This window comes from Pelmatolapia mariae, linkage group LG3_W (assembly GCF_036321145.2).
Source record: "Pelmatolapia mariae isolate MD_Pm_ZW linkage group LG3_W, Pm_UMD_F_2, whole genome shotgun sequence".
Taxonomy (NCBI): Eukaryota; Metazoa; Chordata; class Actinopteri; order Cichliformes; family Cichlidae; genus Pelmatolapia; species Pelmatolapia mariae.
The window spans coordinates 55,717,966-55,728,872 of record NC_086229.1 but is presented as its reverse complement, the minus strand read 5'-3'; the positions used below and the strand labels follow the sequence as shown (position 1 = coordinate 55,728,872).

The following is a 10,907-nucleotide window of genomic DNA, read 5'->3' as shown; positions in this document are numbered from 1 at the left end:
TTCAGCCTCTTTTTCTTTTAACTTTTCATGGGAAGGAGTGAAACAATGAAAATTGACTCATTTAACAGAACAAAAAAATATTAAATATTTAACCTGATTATTTCAGTTTACGTAATTAATGTAAACATCCGTAATGACCTTTAAAAAAGACATTAAATAGAGACAGTCATTTCCAGAGAGAAACTGCAGCTAAAATATAATATTTTCGAAAATGTTTATATTTGGAGTAAAATTCAAACCTGAATGCATAAAAGAACAGATGTAAGGTAATGAGTTAATATAATAATAAAAAAAACATGAAAATAAAATTACCTCTTTATCGTTGGTCTCCAGCTTTGTTTTCAGGGATTCCACGTCCATCTCAGTATCCCTCCTCATCTGCTTCTCTTTATTAAGCAGATGTTGTAGTTTTGATACTTCATCATTCAGCTGAGCAAGCAGAAAAAAATTTAAAGCTGTGGTGGTTTCAGGTTGTTTAATGTTTTCAAAGAAATATTTTAACCACTATCTGCTGTGTCAGTAAGGGTACTCACAATAAAGATTATTGAGAAATTAACATTTTGAATGATTCTATGTAACCTCAAACAATCAGCTTCTTCATCATAAGCAATGAAAAATTCACCTCCTTATTCTTTGCCTGAAGTTTCCTCTGTGTGGTCTGTAGCTCCTCCTTATCTCCCAACCACTTATTTTTTTCAACACGAAGCTCGAGGACTTCAGCCTCTAGATCTTTGACCTGAGAAAAGGAAAACATCAGAGTCATTTTTACTAAAAGGGAAAAGTTTCTGTATTGTACTGTGTAAGTCATCTATCTGTTCAGTTAGGGAACATATTTACCAACCAAAATGATGGAATAAAGCTGGTATTACATTCAGATTTGAGACAAAATTGCGGTTACCATCAAAAAAATTACTACAAAGAACGATATCTACTTTAGAAATGTCTGTGAAGGTTCTCAGTCATCCAGGTCATCATAGTCTAGGGAGCTTGGAAAGAAAAGCGTCTGGACTTGTTTAAGTTGCTTGAAGACATTTCACCTCTCATCTGAGAAGCTTCTTCAGTTCTAAGGTCAAATGGTGGAGAGTCCCAGATTTAAACCCAGTGGGAGTTTCCCCCAAAGAGGGACAAAGGACCCCCTGGTGATCCTCTACCTAATCACATGAGCCAAGGTGTGAAAACGGGTGTGGGTCACAATCAGCCAGGGTTTTGGGTGAGCTCATTGTTAAACCTGGCCCCACCCTATCATGTGATTTCCTGAGGTCAGATGGTCCAGGATGTGAGTGGGCGTTAAGGCGTCTGGGGAGGGATCTCAAAACTGGATTATAGAGATTGAAAATGTGACGTCATTCAGGGGTAAAACCGCAAAGGATACTGGGAAGTAGTGGCAAGAGGTAATAGCGGGCACTGGCTTTCAATAGAAATCAGTTACACAGCGATAAAAAGAAACATAAAATGGCAAGAAGCTGTTGTATTATTAACTGCACAAGCCGGGCGAACGGCAGCCGCGTGAAGTCGACGGGAAATGCGATTGGTTTTCATCGGATTCCGGCGTGGAAGAGAATTTGTCCAAGCCATGTCTCCGAAGTCACGAAGAGGCGACGGATGGCCTGGATTGCCGCTATCAGAAGACCTAATATAACGTTCGAAAACACTCCACCGCACATGTTAGTCTACTCCAAGCATTTCCACAAAGGTAAGTGTTTTGTGGTAGTTAATATGTCTTATATGGCGCTGAACAGAAATCATCGCGCTATGCTCCTTTGTTTATTGTGGCTGTGTGTAATGTTGGCTGTATTTTGTAGGCAAACCAGCCTACGAAATGCTGGAATGCGATCCAGACTGGGCACCCTCTCTCAAACTGGGCCACACAGACTTTAAAGCTTCTACCACAGCGAGATTTGATCGGTTAAAACAGAGATCGAAATCAAAACAGCCACGAAAAGGCCCGCGTTCCTCTGGGACAGAGACAGCTCATCCAGGCGAAATCCATGCAGGTAAAATTGTCAATGTACATAAATAAATTCCACTTTTTCCACATTAAGCACTGTCTTGTTTTTGCACATAAAATGATCTTGTCTTTGTCTGTGTGCATGTGTGTCTTTCAGCACCAGTCACTACGGAAACTACAGCTGAGATCGAACCACAGCAGCTAACTCCACAGCACGAGGATGAAGATCTGCAGGAGTGTAAAATGTGTTCTCTAAGGTTACAAGAAATAGCACACCTGCAGGAAGAAAACCTAATATTAAAAAAGAACTGTCCAAAAAGAAATTAGACAAGGAATTCTTGAAAGATGATAACTCTAAAGTTAAATTCTACACAGGGCTGCCTTCTTTTGCTTTACTAATGGGGGTGCTACAACAAATCAGCCCGAGCTTGCCAGACACTGACAGGAAAATTTCCCAGTTTCAGATGCTCTTGTTGACTCTCATGCGTTTAAGACTCAACCTTCCGATTGCACATATTGCACACCTCTTTGATATTAGCCGGACAACCACTTCCACTGTGTTTAACATTACTGTAAATGTGTTATACGCTCACCTCAGTCCATTGGTGCACTGGCCTGGAAGACATTGCATACAGGCCAGTATGCCACACCAGTATGTAGAGATGTTTGGTGACCGGGTGACAGTTATTATTGACTGTTTTGAACTGTTCATAGAGAGGGCACAAAATTTACGCGCCATGGCGGAGACATATTCTACATACAAAAGTAGACACACAATGAAATATCTCATTGGCATCACACCACAGGGGACCATCTCTTTCATTTCTAAAGGATGGGGAGGGCGTACCAGCGATAAGCGAATAGCTGAAACATCTGGCTTTCTACAGAAACTTTCACCTGGGGACATAGTGCTCGCAGACCGGGGTTTTGATATCAGGGAAAGTGTTGCCTTAATGGGTGCCACTTTAAAAATTCCAGCATTTACACGGGGTCGCAGTCAGCTACAAGCAAAAGATGTGGAGGACACACGAAAACTGGCACATGTCAGGATCCATGTTGAACGCGTTATAGGCTGTCTACGGTCCAAGTACACTATCCTAAACGACACCATCCGTTTAGGCTTTGTGGTGCCATGCGAAGGTGAGAACATGACTTTGCTGGATAAGATAGTCGCTGTATCATGTGCGCTCACAAATATGTGCCCAAGTGTTGTTGTGAAGCAAGCAAGTGATGAATAACTGTTTTCCAATTTGCTCTTGTTTTGTTGTGCAGCTGTGTTTTTAAACAAATCAACTATTAATGCACAACGGTATACTATTTTGCCTTTGTCCTGTAAGCTTCAATAGTAACATGTAACACTGTTGTCAGTTATAAATAAAGACAGTCCTGATGAAAGACTTGTGCAACACTTACTTTATTTGTATTGGTTCTGACACTGTATATTAGTACAGACTAAAAAGAAAGATTGCGTTGGCCCATTCTGGACATAAAGAGATAATTTACAGCACAGCTGTAAAGTGCAGTGGTGTGACAGACATTTATAGCAATTTAAACACGTTCTAATAATTCACTGTGCATAACAGAACAACAGGTAACACAAACCATAAAGTGCAGAGTACAGGAAGATGGGTCCACCGTAATGTGACACTAAACATGAAATCACAAGAAAGTCCTTTTCTTTGCCTTTTCGTCGAGTCTGTCTTTGTACGGACCGGCATGGTTCTCCTTCGTTTTGTACATTCCTTTTTTGGTGAGGAAAGAAAAAGCAAGACGGTATTGGAACGTGAGAATAAACGTTTTGCGGTGCTGCAAATGCCTGCATTTAATGCGGTAATTTGAATGTCTTGCCACCACCTCCCAGCATGCAATGCGCGAAAGTCACGTGGTCTGTCAATCTCTATAGATGGCAGACAGTTGGTGTCGTAAACCACCGCCTCTGTTCAAAGATGGTCGCTCACAGTGGACATAGATGGCTTCTTTCACTCCTCTTTCAAACCATCTGTCCTCTCTGTCCAAAATGTGAACGTTGGCATCCTCGAAAGAGTGACCTTTATCCTTAAGATGCAGATGGACTGCTGAGTCTTGTCCTGTGGAGGTGGCTCTTCTATGTTGTGCCATGCGCTTGTGAAGTGGCTGTTTGGTCTCTCCAATGTAGAGGTCTGGGCATTCCTCGCTGCACTGTACAGCATACACAACGTTGTTAAGTTTGTGTTTTGGAGTCTTGTCTTTGGGATGAACCCGTTTCTGTCTGAGTGTGTTGCTGGGTCTGAAGTACACTGGGATGTCGTGTTTGGAGAAAACTCTCCTGAGTTTCTCTGATACACCGGCTACATAGGGGATGACAATGTTGTTGCGTCTGTCTTTCTTATCCTCCCTCGCTGGTGTCTGATCTTCTTTTCTGTGCATCTTTGCTGACTTTATAAACGCCCAGTTAGGATAACCGCATGTTTTAAATGCTTCCTTTACATGTGTGTGTTCCTTCTTTTTCCCTTCAGGCTTAGAGGGAACATGTTCTGCCTGGTGGTGTAGGGTCTGTGCAAAACTGCAATACACGCTTACAAAACACATATAATACATATAATTTAGAAACGGTGGAGGTGACTGAGTGGGCCGAAGAGTGACACAACAAACAGTGTGGTGACGTCTCTGAAAGAGACGTCAAGAGAGGGAATGTTGAATTGAAGAAATTATGTTACAGCTATAATATAACCTGCATTATTAACATTGCATTAACAATATAATCTACAGTATTGATACTGCAGTAAGATGTTTAGTAAAGTCGGCGGGCCTCACATTAACCTTTTTATCATTACAGGTGCAGCCATAACCATTGCATATACACATTGCATTTTGTGCTCATTAAAGAGTTGAAGCTCAGTCAATTAATTAAAGGTTGTAAGCCTCGTTCGGCGCGATGTCTGGACGATCTATTGTGTAGGTGACTTGGAGCCATAGAAGGTTAAAACTGCAATACACGCTTGCAAAACACATATAATACATATAATTTAGAAACAGGCCTGAGCAAAGGCCTGGATGTATTCAGTTTCTTGTTGCATTTGAGTTTGCTTAGTAACAGGTGACAGAAGATGGGCGAAAGAGGAGGACAAGCCCACGGAGACCTTCAGGGCCTGAAATCATCGCCATATTTGGAAGAGGATGCTAGAAAGAGGAACTTCGGTGTCTGCATTTAGCTCTTAAAATTGATCATTGTCTATAAGAGATGCAAATAATGTTCTTAAGATATAAATGATGTTCTTAGAACGCAAGAAGGGGCGTTTTAACCCTGACGTTATAAAAGCAACTGTTTGTGTATTTTTGGGCGAAGAAGTCTGCAGATGTGATGCTGTGTGCTTCTTCCCACGCGTGTGTTCTTAATAAACTCTTCATCTGATTGCACTCTTCTGGGCCTCCATTGGTTTGTTTTTGTGCCACATTTTCGAATTCAGGACAATTACTCCAGAGGGTTTGTGTTCCAGAGGGTGATGGGAGTCAAAGAGGAGGTACTGGTCCGTGTGTGTGGGCTTCTGGTAAACTTCAATGCTGAGGTTGCCATTCTCTTCAATGTGCACAGCGCGGTCCAGGAAAGTCGTCCTTAGTGTCTTCCCTGGTGAACGTGATGTTTTTATCCACGGCGTTAATGTGCACAGTGAAGGATTCCAGGTGCCAGGATGGTAGCACCTCTGGTGGGGAACACCCCACACCACATCAAGAACTCCACCGACTTCACCGACAAGGTCCAGAAACTTACCCTGGATCCAGATGAAACCATGGTGTCCTTTGATGTAGTCTCTCTCGTCACTTGCATACCCACCACAGAGGCAGTGGAGACTGTCAGAAAACGACTACAAGAAGACAGCGCCTTGGAAGACAGGACCAACTTCCCACCCGATCAGATCTGCACACTGTTAGACCTCTGCCTTACCACAACATACTTCAAATACAACGAGGGTTTCTACAGACAAAAACATGGCTGCGCCATGGGCTCCCCCGTGTCACCTATTGTAGCCAACCTTTACATGGAGGAAGTGGAAAGGAAGGCTCTTGGCTCTTTCAAAGGAAGAGTACCCAGCCACTGGTACAGATATGTAGATGACACCTGGGTCAAAATCCAAACACAAGAAGTGGAATCCTTCACTGCGCACATTAACGCTGTGGATAAAAACATCAAGTTCACCAGGGAAGACACAAAGGATAACTGTTTGCCTTTCCTGGACTGCGCTGTGCACATTGAAGAGAATGGCAACCTCAACATCGAAGTTTACCGGAAGCCCACACACACGGACCAGTACCTCCTCTTTGACTCCCATCACCCTCTGGAACACAAACTTGGAGTAATCAGGACCCTACACCACCGGGCAGAACATGTTCCCTCTAAGCCTGAAGGGAAAAAGAAGGAACACACACGCGTAAAGGAAGCACTCAAAACATGTGGTTATCCTAACTGGGCTTTATAAAGTCAGCAAAGAGGCACAGAAAAGAAGATCAGACACCAGCGAGGGAGGATAAGAAAGACAGACGCAACAACATTGTCATCCCCTATGTAGCCGGTGTATCAGAGAAACTCAGGAGAGTTTTCTCCAAACACGACATCCCAGTGTACTTCAGACCCAGCAACACACTCAGACAGAAACGGGTTCATCCCAAAGACAAGACTCCAAAACAACTTAACAATGTGGTGTATGCTGTACAGTGCAGCGAGGAATGCCCAGACCTCTACATCGGAGAGACCAAACAGCCACTTCACAAGCGCATGGCACAACATAGAAGAGCCACCTCCACAGGACAAGACTCAGCAGTCCATCTGCATCTAAAGGTCAAAGGTCACTCTTTCGAGGATGCCAATGTTCACATTTTGGACAGAGAGGACAGATGGTTTGAAAGAGGAGTGAAAGAGGCCATCTATGTCCACTGTGAGCGACCATCCTTCAACAGAGGCGGTGGTTTACGACACCAACTGTCTGCCATCTATAATCCAGTTTTGAGTTCCCTCCCCAGACGCCTTAATGCCCACTCACATCCTGGACCATCTGACCTCAGGAAATCACATGATAGGGTGGAGCCAGGTTTCACAATGAGCTCACCCAAAACCCTGGCTGATTGTGACCCACACCCGCTTTCACACCTTGGCTCATGTGATTAGGTAGAGGATCACCAGGGGGTCCTTTGTCCCTCTTTGGGGGGAAAATCCCACTGGGTTTAAATCTGGGACTCTCCACCATTTGACCTTAGAACTGAAGAAGCTTCTCAGATGAGAGGTGAAACGTCTTCAAGCCACTCCAGATGCTTTTCTTTCCAAGCTCCTTAGACTACTTTAGAAACACCTTAACAATTTTAAAAACAAAAAATATGTGGCGAACAGAGAGATAGTCACGTCCAGAGAGAAATTATAACTGATTGATGAAGTGTGAATTAATACAGAATCAATATAACAGAATATATTGTGAAATGGGCTAATGAAATATTTATTTTCTCACCGCACGGAGCTTCATGACTTCATTAGTTTTGTCTTTTAACTTGGCATTCATGTTGACGCTACGCTATGCTACCAAACATTGGCAACAATCTTAGCACTGGCAAGTAGCAAAATGTTGTTGTTTCTATTCCTCTTTTTGAAGGTGGTTGATGGACTCATATAAAAATATTCAGTGCATTAATATATAACTTGATATAAAACTGAATATATGGAGGTAAAAGAAATAAAAGAAACTAACCATTGATTGGCTGGTCTCGAGCTCTGTCTTCAGTTTCTGCAGGTCTTTCTCCAGCGATTCATATTTAGAACAAGGTGATTGGACCCTGTGTAAACCTACAATTTCCTCCAACTGAAAAATAATTGAAGAACCATGAGGTTGTATTAAGCTTAAAACGTGTCTCCTCACTCTGCTTTTAACAAAGGCTCAATTGCATAAAATGGCATGTGTTGTAATCTACCACAAACTTAATGGAACAGTGCTGATATTGTATGTGGAAGTTTGTGTTTGTATTTGAGAATTACTTTCTCCATCCTCTTGAAAGCAAGGGTAAGCTTGGTGAGCTTCCTTTGTGACTCATCCATCCCTTTAAGTGTGTCATTCCTCAGCCACTGAAGTCTCTCCAGCTAACAAAAAACAAACACAGTGGATAGGATCGGTATCACATTAGTCATACTGGTTATACTCCTAGAGCTTAGCTTAATGGCTACATAATGAATGGGGGGGAAGAGTTGCCGATCTGTCTCAGCTCAAATATGCAGAGAGCAGTGACATGTTATCCATCCGTCTTCTTCTGCTCATCCAGGTTGGTGGAATGAGGGCAGCAGTGTAAGCAAGAAAACCTAGACCTCCTTCTTTCCAGCCCCCTGCTTCAGCTCTGGGGGAACATGAAGTGGTTCACAGGTCAGGAGAGATATGTGTCTCCACCGTGTCCTGGATCTGCTCTGGGGCCTCCTTACAGTTAAGAGCAATGTTTTAATTTGTTATATAGAATTACCTGAGTCTTGAGCTCCTCAATCTCCTCATCCTTGCTCTTGAGTTCAGCCTCTGTCTTCTGCAACTGCTCGAATATCTGCAAGATTTCATTCTGTTCATTCTCATCATGCAGCATCAGGACATCAGCTTTTACATCTTTACTCGGAGATTCATTGATAGGCATCTGCTTTTTTGATGCATATGTGATTGAAAGAAAAATTATAAAGTCCTTTAATTTGTTATATAGAATTACCTGAGTCTTGAGCGCCTCAGTCTCCTCATCCTTGCTCTTGAGTTCAGCTTGTGACTTCTATGTTTAAAAAGATCAGGAGCTCATTACACACGTGTTGAGGAAGTTGTTTCAGTTTATCCAAGTGGATTTTTTTAATGCTTATTTTATGGTTTGCTTTTAGTGTACATCAGAATGAAACTACACTTACATTCACCCTACAGAAATTAAAAGGTACTCTATGGTAAACCATAATATGAAAACATGTTTTCATGAGTGCACCTTTACTTTTGTTTAGATTTGTACACACAAACGTCGCATCAGTGGCACTAAAGAGAAAGACTGAAACAAGCTGTCAAAAGTCAAGAAAGCAACACCTCTAAAAACTTGTGTTTGCTTTACAACAGAGTCTCACTGTGATGGTTGGCGATTTTATTGTGGTATCTATCTATTTTTCTAAGTTTGTCCCACTATCATGCCTTTACACACAGCAATGACAGTCATTCAGTTTTACACCATCTGTAATTTGTTTTTAGCGTAGGCTGTTTGTCTCTCTCTCCTTCCCCTGTCTTTTTCCTGAGTTGCTCTCTTGGCTTTGCGCTTCTGATTCATCTCTGACTGAACTTTGTTGTTCAGGTTAGACTTCATTCTAACATGCAATTCTCTTTGTTTCTGTCTTCATCTGAAGTAGACAGAAGAAATGTCCATTGTTTACTTATATGTTTGATTTCATTTTCTGTTTCCCCTCAGCTAAAAGCCTCAGTTGAATTCCTCTCAGCTGTCTTATTTTCATTTTTGCTCCCCCAGATAAACAATACCCAAGTTGGTAATCGTTGATTAGTGTTTAGTTTTTTTTAATGTTTTTCTTTTGTTTACCTTGTATTTATTAAGAAGAACAGCCCCCGAGACAACAGTACCGACAACACCGATGCAGATGACCGGAGAAGAAGTCAAATTCTCTGAAGTGAAAAATTAAAGAAAATCATGAAAACAAAATAACTGTAATAATACTACTAATAATAATAATCTCCAATGTCAAAAAAAATGTTTCTTTATTTGTCATCTAACTGCCAGTACAAATTAGCAAGTGAAGAAAAGCAGAGTTTTCTGAAGTATTTTTAGACAAATATAAACAAGTACTGAACTTTACATTTGAACATACTTGGGTCAGATTACCTGGGCTGACCGGGAATCCAAACCAGTTTCTTAGGCTCATTTTGTTCTGTAAAACAAGAAGAAAATAGCCACATTAAAGAGATATACCTCTGCATTCATGTTGTGCTCAAAAAATGTAGATGTTTAAAAACAGCATTCTAACTCAACTTTGATGATCTATCAACACTTAACTATGATCAGAATAAATGATTTTAACTATTTTGACTCAAAAAAAGTTAGACTTCATGTTAATGATGTCATAATTATTTGGCATAATTATGCTTTTACTGTTTCTTATCCGTAGATGGCCTTCATTGCATTCTAGTGTACAGCATAGAGGGATAATAACTATTACAATGTAGCTTGTTGTAAATTGCCTCACAAATAAACAAATACACCTTAAATCACCACAAAGTCTGCATCTGAGAACTACAGTTTTACATGTTTGAGGCTACAAGTTGTCAGTTTGAACCACAGAGACACACTTTATGTTTCTATTATACAGTGAATTATACAAAAAACCAAACATAAAGTATTTACCTCATAAATGAAACTGATGCATCTGCTTCCTTGCAGTGAGTGAGGCTGTGCAGCATTTGTCCTTCAGCACTGGTTAAAGGAAACACTCACCTGCAGTAACAGGAGGCGTGGTTTCTTCAGAAGTCTGATGAGAAAAGGAATGTGTGCCTGTCAGACAAACAATCAGTTGTTTGTGATCATGTGACTGTGTGCATGTTAAAAGGAAACTTCATTAAATGCTTGTAATGCCAATGATATGATCTGGTTGAGCAACTATTACAAACTTAAGGCCTTGACCTTTGACCTTGCTATGATAAAATGTTTTCTTGAGTGTGTCCATACTTTGTTTACATTTGTGCACACAAACATGTTTCCAGGACAGACATAAACTAACAAATCAACAGAGTAAATATGTGGCAAAAATGTTACTAATGGTTAAAAGTATTTTTGATAATAAAAAATAAATAGATAAATAAATAAACAGGCAAACTATGTTCATCTGGTATTGAATGGTGAATAATAATAATTCAATAATCATAAATGATAACTGAAGTTTACCTCTGTTTTATTGTGCAGTAGCCTTTGTATCATTCCTGGTGTTGCTTTCTGT

At 40.9% G+C, this 10,907-nt stretch overlaps 1 pseudogene; it reads left to right on the top strand.

Annotated features, from left to right (window-relative positions):
* Positions 1 to 1,602: 1,602 nt before the first annotated feature.
* LOC134623788 (uncharacterized) lies at positions 1,603 to 3,186 on the top strand (annotated as a pseudogene).
* Positions 3,187 to 10,907: the final 7,721 nt, after the last annotated feature.